Source organism: Coloeus monedula (genome assembly GCF_965178545.1).
Source record: "Coloeus monedula genome assembly, chromosome: 17".
Classification (NCBI taxonomy): Eukaryota; Metazoa; Chordata; class Aves; order Passeriformes; family Corvidae; genus Coloeus; species Coloeus monedula.
The window spans coordinates 7868248-7877869 of record NC_138797.1 but is presented as its reverse complement, the minus strand read 5'-3'; the positions used below and the strand labels follow the sequence as shown (position 1 = coordinate 7877869).

The 9622-nt window shown below is 46.4% G+C and overlaps 1 protein-coding gene across 6 annotated transcripts in view; it reads left to right on the top strand.

Moving 5' to 3' along the window:
- Nucleotides 1-1891: 1891 nt before the first annotated feature.
- ZBTB46 (zinc finger and BTB domain containing 46) overlaps nucleotides 1892-9622 on the top strand; it is a 53384-nt gene continuing 45653 nt past the window's right edge. For 3 of the 6 annotated variants that reach the window (XM_082292925.1, XM_082292926.1, XM_082292921.1), the window contains exons 1-3: nucleotides 1892-2032; nucleotides 2481-2661; nucleotides 8975-9102. The gene's annotated coding sequence lies outside the window, so the exon portion shown is untranslated. Of the gene's footprint in view, nucleotides 2350-2451; nucleotides 2662-8974; nucleotides 9103-9622 lie in introns of all 6 variants that reach the window. The other 3 variants (XM_082292922.1, XM_082292923.1, XM_082292924.1) reach the window with 3 other exon arrangements.

Below are 9622 nucleotides of genomic sequence, written 5' to 3'. Positions count from 1 at the left end.
CCACTTTCAACAGCCCCTTTAACCTTTGTATTTCAGCCTAAAATAAAGGACAGACTTAAAGCACAGGAGGATTTAATACCTGCAGGCATGGGGGTGACAGATTCACATGAAAACCAGCACGAGTGTTTAGGGTGGAAAAGGGATTTTGTTTGCTCAGCTCTGGTGCTCCTCACCCACAGGTGACAGAGGTTGGAAAATGTGTTCCGCACAGGATTGTGCGTGCAGAAAGAGCAGGTGGCAGAAGGAACCCCCACCCAGTGCCGATTCTGAATTGCTCAAGTCTAAGAAATTGTGTCCTTGGTTGCATGAACAACTTCTGCAAAGTCTTCATTTGCATTTTAATGGAACTCTTTCTAGGAAGGTGGTGCTTGGACTCTGTTGCAATATAAAATGAAGAGGTAATTAAAAACATGCTGGAGTGAAAAGGCATTTTGTTTTCATTAATCAGGTTTATTCAGAGTCTTTTCAAAATTAAAGGTATTTAGGGTATGTGGGAGGAAACAGGGGGAGGAAAACACATGACGGAACATCCGTTTATTTAAATTACAGATTAAAAAGTGGAAAACACACTTTTTGTGAGGGGATGTCCTAGGGATTAAAAGCACCTTACAGAAATGGATTTGAATGAAGAATAGGCATAAAAGCCAAGTCTAAGATTTCAACAGCAGGTCTGCCTACTTGAACGCCAGAGATGAAGGAAATACATAGGATGAGGGAAAGGAAACCACGGAGGAAATTTTTAAACCTTCGGCACGCAATTATCCCAGCAATTACTGTGATTGCACACCTAAGTCAGTTAACTATGCAAATGGCCAACCCCGTTGGTCAGACACGTATTTCCCCAATTTCGGGCGCAATCACAGCACGCAGATGTTGATAAACAGTTTGCGAACGTTTTATCTGCTGGACCAGCTCCTGCTTTCACAATCCAGCGACCGCACAGCATCGAAAGCGATCCCCCCGCTCACCGCAGCCATCGTGCGATCGCGCCGACTTCCCCCACGCTCCAGACCTATCCTGCCCTGTTAAACTCCGTCCTTTGAAATATAGGGCACTTTCTGTCAGATCCTTCAGCGCGACAGTCAAAAGGGCAAAGCCCTGCCCTTTGTTGCAGCGGGAGGTTTTCCATCGCGGAGCTGACTGTGATTCCCATCCGCTGTGATCTCCATCGTTCCCCGACCACCGGCCTCGTTCTCCGGCCATTACGGGTCAGGGGGCTCCGAACTGTACTTATTTTACATTATTTCATTTCAGGGAATTGTGTGAAATACATCTCAGTGCGTACAAGAGGGGAAAAGTGATTTTTTTTTCCTCCCGGCAAGGTCCGGAGGAGGCTGCGGCACTGCCCCGCTCCAATACCCACCATCCTCCATCCCGCCGTGGGGCTTAGGGGACGCGCCCCGCTGAGGGCGCACAGCCGCCCCTCCCGGGACCAGGCGCACCTGCCGGGGGCAGGAAACACCCGTGGAGGCGCAGAGAGGTCCGGAGCAGGAGCAGGACCGGAGTTAGGATAGGGACCGGGACCAGGACAGGGAGCGCTGCCGAGGTCCCGCCGCCGCCCCCGGCTCAGCGCAGCCCCCGCGCTGTCCCGGCGTGCCCCGCGCGCCGCGCGCCCCCGCCCTCCTTCACTTCCGGTGTCCGGCAGTGGCAGCGCCGCCGGCGGCGCCCCCGCTCCCCGGGCGCAAGGGGAGGGGGGCGCGGCAAAGGGGCGTGGCCGGCGGAGGGGCCACCGCCCAATCAGCGCCCGCCGCTGGGGGAGAGTGGGCGGGGACAGCGCCGGCACGCGCCGCGCGGCACCGCCCCCCCGCCCCCCCGCCCGCCGCGGGCTCGCGCCCCGCGCGCCCGAGGGAGCGTCGGGAGCGCGCCCGGGCGCCCCCCCCTTCCCCCCCTCCGCCGGGTTCTCCCCCCCCCCTCCTCCGCCCTCCGCCCCCCCTTCCCCTTCCCCTCCCCACCCGGGAGGAGAGGCACGGAGTGACCGAGGGAGCCACCGCTCCGGCCGCTCCGACACCCCGCTCTCCTCCATGGGGCACAGGTAAGCGCGCCGCCCCCCGCCCCCCGGGGTGAGCGGGGGTCGCCATGGCCGCCCCCCCACCCCTCGAGGGGCGGCGGGGAGCCCCCCCCCGCTGCTCCCGCACCTCCGCCCCCGGTGTTATCCCCGTTATTATCCCCCTTATTATCCCCGTTTTTATCCTTATCCCCGTTTTTATCCCCGTTTTTATCCCCGTTATTCCCCCCCTGCCCGCCCGCCGCGGGGGGAGCGCGGCCGGTCGCGCCCTGCCCGCTGAGGGGGGCACGGAGCCTTCTTTGGGACGCGATGTCCTATTTGGTGTGGGTGGATGGCTTAACTTGGTAAGTGCCGGGTTTAACCCCCCTCCCCCGGCCCTCCCCTCCCCTCGCTCCTCCGCCCGCCCCCCCCCCCTCCCCGTAACCTCCAAAAGGGGAATTTTCCAGCTGGTAATTTCTGCTGCGTCAACACCCAGCTCAAGGGAGAGGAGAAGAGACAAGGGGGCATTTTAACAGCAGCTCCACTTGCGGATAGCCAGCCTCAATCCCGGCTCCAGCATTAAAACCCTTTCCGCCCCCTAAAAACCAGCATCCGTGCAAGTTGGACCAAGAGTTTGTCAGGAGTGTGGTTCAAAACTGCTTGGAAAAAGGGATGAGGTAATAATACTGGTGAAGCATGTTGTATTTCTCTCTTTCTGCCTGTCTCTCTTTTCTTTCTCCCTCTCCTCTCCTCTCCTCTTTTTTTTTTTTTTTTTTTTTTTTTTTTTTTTTTTTTTAAGCTAGGCCTGTTTTGGGTTATTGTCTCCCCCTAAAGCCAGACATAGATCGCCTGGCCTTGCCTCCATTTTAATTGCAGGCTGAAATGGGGGAAGTGACCCTCTTTAAAAAAAAGAAATATAAAAAAACCCAACAAGCAAACAAAAAAAACCTTGAAAAAATAATGCTGTTCCTTTGGGGGGGCATAGGTGGTTTTTGATAAGGCTGTAACAAGTGCAAAAGTGGCTGGAAATGTTCTCTGTCATGTTGGGAAACTAGTGAGGTGTCCTCCCCCCTCCCCAGAAAAAAGTGCTGGTAGAATTTGGTGGAGGGGAGGAGAGGTGCTGGGAAAAGCAGGGGTTGTGCTGTTGGATTGCCTTTGTGTCTCTGTAAATAGACATGTCAGTTCCCAAAGTAATACAAGTAGTGTCTGATAACTCAATCCCAGATGACAAATAGAGAATGGAGCAGATTTTCAGGACTGTAATAGTGGGAGGATTTCTCTTTTGAAACGGAGAGGAAAAAAATGTTGGTATCTCCTGAGGAGGTTCTTCCCCGGCGCGTTATTGTGAACTGGAGCATTCGGATGGAATCCGGAGACATAAACCCATATTTATTTATTTTTACACCTGACCGGGGAAAGATAAACAAAGGAGAGTTTAACAGCTCTTTAATGAATTCCTCATGCTTTTTATTTTGCAATCCCAATGATTCATTTGGCAAGCCTTACAGGACGGGATTATTATCAGCATTGTTTAAAGCCGTGCTAATTAGGAGATGTGTTTAGCAAACAGTGGCATTGTAGACACCTGTACCAAAGTTCTTGCGTGCATTTTAATTGCATCACTGGTATAATTTTTAGCATTTAGTCTCTGTCATAGAGATGCAGGTCTCAGTTTGTGGACTCAATCAAGTATTTATTGAGTGTGGGTTCTCTGTGTGCACAGATCAGCCCTGCTACTAATGCATTTTTCTCAAAAAAGACAGGGAGTGTTTTTTCACTTTTTATTTTCCTGTGGGGATGATAAGAAAAGGCAGTGATACCCAAGAAGAGTGAGAAAAACATAATTTTGGAAGAAGAAGCTTTCTGTGACTGGATAGCTCTCTCACTTTAATCAATACCTCACTTTTATGCTTTTATAGTCTCTTTTAATTGGAATTGGAATTTGACTTTCCCCTTCTAAACTCTCTGTTTGTCAAGTTTTATATTTTGAAATCCTTAGTGATGGAAAAAATGGGTGGAGTGTATTATTAGTCACAATATTTTCAACATGCGGTGAGGAATTACAGCTTTGAGGTGTTTTTTGGGAACCGACCGGGAATAGGCAGAGGAGCTGCCCCGTGGGCTGAAGAGAGAGCAACAGGACGGAATTCGGGCTCCCAAATGCACATTGCTGAAAAATATTCCGTGGTTTGGTGCATTCATGGGATAACTGTAGCCGAAATAGAAAACGAATCTTTTGGTTTTGATGCAGTGTGTCCAGGAGGGGGAAACTCACTCACAGCGAAACTTCTCTCGCGGTTGTTTTCATAGACTGTGTGTTTGCCTGGGTGGAATTGAGACAATTTCAGTCTGGTACCAAAAACGGGGCATTCTAGTAACTCTCACGTTAGGTGTGTATGCCTGTGCTTAAAATGCTGCTCCATTCTGGAGTGTGTAGGACTCAGCCTTTGAAAACATGACCTGTACTCAGGGTTCTTGGAGACTGGAGAAAATGGGCCACTTTCTCCCCGTGGTCTTTGTTTTCTGGGACAGTTGTACAACAGTGGATATGTTCTTCGCAAGAGGATTTTTTTTTTTAAAATTTTAATATCTGGAAGTACTTAGAGGAAAACCAGTTTAGCAGCTCCCCCTTCCCCAGCAGCCCTCTGTCAGAATGAAAAATACCTCATGTTTGGAAGATCTGTTAATTGCCTGCTTTTCCTCTGCTGATGTGTTGTGTTGCTGTGAGGTTGAACATATTCTTTTTGTCTTTGCTATCCACTCGGGTGGATTTTTTTTTTTTTTTAAGATCCGTGTTCTTGAAGTTTCTAAGCAAAGTTTCCTGTCCTCCCAGCAGCAGTGCAGAGCAGGCTGACACCCAATCCAAACTGCCACTGCCTGCTTTCAGGGCAGAATTATTTCATAAACGGCTCAACCTTTCCCAGGACATTTTTCCCTTCGTGTTGCCGATTTTACTGGCTGCTCCAGAGCACTCTGTAACGCTTTCCAGACTCCCCCTAAATTGGTAAATAGCATTCACAGGGGTTTTCCATGCTCCTGTGTGCTTAGTTTAATGGGCAAACAGAAGGGCAGGGAGAGGGCTTAGTTTAAGTCTTTGAAGAGCTACCTGCAGTTGTAATGGTTATCCCACATGTCCGTTATAGTTCCCAGGAGGCAGCAATCTGTGTCCATTCCTGGCTGGGAGCATTACCCTGGAAAATTCTGACACTTTACACAGAGAGATTAATTCCGTTTTTTGATATTTCGCTCCTGGCTTGTGTTTGGCTCGAATATTTTGAAGTGTGGGGCTCACCTGTGTTTTGTGCGTGTGGTATTTGAAACTTGAAGTGTGTTAATAGTGAAAGCAAGCGTGCCGCAGGTTGTGCGCAGAGGGGTCACGTTAGGAGAGAGCACGAGGAGCGACTGCGGCTGCAAGGCAGAGGCAGGAATTTGGTCTGCGGGAAATCCTGCAATCCTAATCCATCCCTAAAGCATCTCTGTGGGAGTTTTTATGATATTTGGGCAAGCACAATAACAGTCAGGGCTCCAGTGTTAAAATTTGTTGTTTCGAAACTTCACTTTATTCCCTTCCTGAGGACTTTCTGTATGTTTGTGTTTGCAGTCCCCTTAAATATGTCCTTCAGTAGTTGGGTTTCTCAGTTTGCTCTGGATCTTCAGTCCTTTAGGCAGGATGAGAAATAAAAGCCCTTCGTGCAGGGCTTCTTTCCATGGGATGCAAGAGGGAAGAATCTCAACTTCCCTAAACAGTTCAGTGGTTTTCTGGTTTGTGCTGCCTTGGTGTATTTGGAAGCACAAGGATGCCCAGTTTAGAGGGAAAGCTGCTCTTTGGGACTCAGTGCCCATCCTCCAGCTGTTGATTGAACGTGCTGGTGTGTAACTTCTTGTTACCTATCTCCCATTCTGTGAAACAGGAGTTCACTCGGCTCTCCCAAACATTTTGTGTTACATTGATGAAAAATTGTGTTAGAAGTGCTTATTCTTCGTAAAGGCAAACCCATGTGAAGTCCTGGCTGAATTCCCTCTGGGATGTGGTGGAGTCCAGAGGCTCGTGGGTGGGGTTTGCTGTCCCTAACCAAGTCAGCTGTGGTGTAGTTATTTTCTGAACAGTTGCTTTAACTTTCTTTCATAGCCATGTATTTAAGAAACATCAGGCTGCTGTTGAGATGTTGGTTTGGAATAGCTTCTAAGCACTCCAGAGGCAGGGTGAGATCCTTGACAGCCATTCTAATGAGATGGAGGTGTGTCCCACTTGGCAGTGTTCAGTTGTGCATAGGTAAGGATGTCCCTGGCACAGGAGGGGAGAGGTGGCTTTGCTGAAATGTAACAGGTAGATGCCGAGTTAGAGCTGAAACTCACCTTTTTGCCTTGATTTTTGGGGATGTGGCTGGCTTTTATTCCAGACCAGGCAGTGATGATCTTGTCCTGTTGCTTACGTGACTCACGTGTGCACTTGGGATGAAAAAGTCCCAGTGAATGTTGGAAGTTGCCCTGTGTTTGCTTTATAGTAACTCTGAGTTGGCATCTCCTGTAGTGGAAAGAGGCACCAAGGTGTCAAAAAAATTCTACAAACATATCTATGAGCTTTGTGTGTGGATTAAAATACACTTGTTAATGAAAATGTCAGTGTGTAGTACCAGGACCTTACCTGCCCAAGAACCTTACTTAGAAAAGGGTTTTGTATATTAAGGAATATATTTATAACCTCTGTATACTGAAATACCTCATTATCTTTCCTAATTGTTTCCTTGTCGTATGTTGACCAGACTGCTTATTCCATCCAAGGGAGTTTGCTTCCTGGTATTTCTCACCCCGTGGAGAAGAGCTCTGCAGAAAGCTGTTATTTCAGGGGTTTGGCTCGCTCCCTTTGAGGAAAGGGTTAAACGAAATTTGCACCTTTTGCACTGATACAGCATCAGAGGAAATACCTTCCTGACTAGTGCTCAGATCATGCCCTGAAACAGAAGAATCAATGGTCTGTATTGGATTTTAGGTGCTTAAAATACCCAAACCCAACTGGTTAAGTGCTGATAAACGAAGTAGTCAGTGCCCAGTTGCTCCTAACAGTCCTGCTACTATAAGGTCGGAGAATGAGGTGGTGGCTAAATATAAAATGAGCTTTTTGACTTCCTTCTTGTTACCACTGTGTCCTTCTTGGCTTCACTCCATTTCTTTTTTTTTTTTTTTTTTCAATAGTAGTTGATCAAATCTGGATTATGACATTTGTGCTAAAAAGTAAACCAGGATCCTTACCCAAGGCATGGAAGGCTTGTACCACGAATTACACGAGCAGAATTAGGTTGTTCTCAGAGCCCCTCATATGTTATCTTTAGTTTTGCACTGGTTGATTCTTTTACTCTTAGATTATTCATGACTCCTTGTGTGTCTTTTCTGTCTTTTAGGTGATCTTTCTCTTGGTTTATACCCCTGCTTTACTTCTTTTTAAAAATCACCTCATGATTCTTCCTCCTTTGGCTCCCTCCCTTTTTACGTATTGAGTTTGGGAACTTTGGCAAAGATCCCCTAATTAAAAAGCCAAAAACCAGTGAGAAAGTTTGGGGGAAACCATTCTTCAGGGCAATTCCCAGTGTGATAAGTTTACAGTTCTCTAATCCTCTTTTTTTTTAAGGTAGTTTTTATGTTGTTTTTTGACTAATAGATGCACAAGGGCAGAGTTTTTTTGCTTAGATTTCTTTTGTGACTTTTTAAAGTAAAAGCTTAAGATCTTGCAGGAAATCTTAGTGAGATCTAATGGCACTTGGACAAGTAAGTGTCATATGAGTCACAGGCATTTGAATTTTTTCAGGTTGTTTTTTAATCTTGACTGCTGGAGTAGCAGATCTATCTGTAGCTCAATTCTTCTATTTTTTTGATGTCACCAGACTTCTCAAGCCTGGTACCCTGTACCAGTTCTGCCAAGTTCTTGCTGTGTTCTGCACGGTTCATGACATGAGTAGTGTTGGATCTGTTCTTCTCCTGGTGCAACCAGATGAGAGAGAGAACAGAGATCAAAACTAGGGGAACGATTCGAGCAACGGTTACTGCACCATGATGGAGAGAGGATGGAGAGACAGGCAGATGGAGAGAGTTGGAAGTTACAGGGACATGAATAAGGGAAATGCAGAGGAAATCCAAGTGCAGTGGAAATACTACTGCAAGTGAGCAGTTGGAACTGGGTGCACATACCTGTGCCCTGTTGGAAAGGTGTATCCTGTCGTATTAGCAACCTGTTACCCACTGGAATATTGTATTTCAGGCTGTATAGCTTTTACAAGCATGGAAAGTAAAGCTTCTGTTAGTTATTTGTGTCTTCATTTTTGTGTTTGGGGTTTTTTTCCCAAGTTTTTTAATGTTTGCAAGAGGAGCAAAGTGCTTTCCTTGGTACCTTTGTGGATGCTGCTTGGTAGTTGAAATCTGAGGGTCATGCTGGCTTTTGAAGGTTGTGATTCAGTCAAGATGGATGGGAATAAAACTCAAATATCTTCCTTTTGTACAACATGGACACATAATTTTTCTGTAACCGTAGGCAAATATTTTGGTTTGGAGGGGAATCACTGTAACCAAGAGGTGAGATTAATTCTGACCCCATTTAAAGTGTGTGGGTGGCAGAGGTCACAGAAACATTAACTGAAACTTACATGTCAACTGAAACAATGTTGTTAAATTTTTTAAAAATCCTGTTATAAAGTGCAGGTTTTTTACAGTGACTTTTTCAAAGCACTCCTGTCTGGAAGCATAGTCAGAAGTTGTTAATAGTCTTAATATTGGTATGTTAAACTCTTTCTTTACATTGACACAAGGGCCAAATAATTTTTCCTGCATTATTAATTATAGGAATATATTGGAATGCTTCTTGTTGAAATGGCAAGCAGTGTTGTAAATGTGCAGTTATTTTAAATGTTGCTTGTTATTATGTGACACTGAAGGGCTTTATATTGAGTTAAAGTTTGGATTTTAATGTTTGCCTCCTATTCTTTCCTTTTCCAAACACAGGACATCTGATGAACCTTTTGGAGCTTCTTACCAGAGACCATTCTCCTCTCTTCATTGAAACATGCACTGTCCAGCTGTGAAACATTGCAAGGTTTATTTTTGCTGACAGGAAAGACTTTCAAGTATCGGTAAGTTCTCATCATTTTAGAGATATTTTTGTCTAGTGGTATGGGAAAGAGAAAGAGGACCTGGAGATAACATTGTCATGAGGGCTGACAGTTCTTCGTAAAACTTAACACTGGTAACAAGGGCTCATTTAGAAATCTTAGTTAACTACAAAGTTGGAGAAGTACCTCTGGCTGTTGTGCTCCTTTCTTGTGGCAGAGGTGTCTCCATCCATCACGGTCACTCGGTTCTCATCTGTTTGATCAGAAGAGAACAGGCGCAGAGCTCAAAGCAAGAGGAAAAGGTGCCAGGCTCAGCTTTGCCCTTTTTACCAGTCTGTTCTGGCTCTTTTTGTGCTCTGGGACAGGTGTAAGTGAGAGTTTTAGCAGTAACAGCCACAAGTCTAAGTAGAAACACATACACTTTGTTACACTTTGCTACCAAAGTAATTTCCCGTGTGTCTGGGCTGGTCTGGCTCCCTCTCTTCACCACTTTGTTTTTTCTTAACTGTCCAAGTAACAGGACTAAAAAGAGCACGCCAAA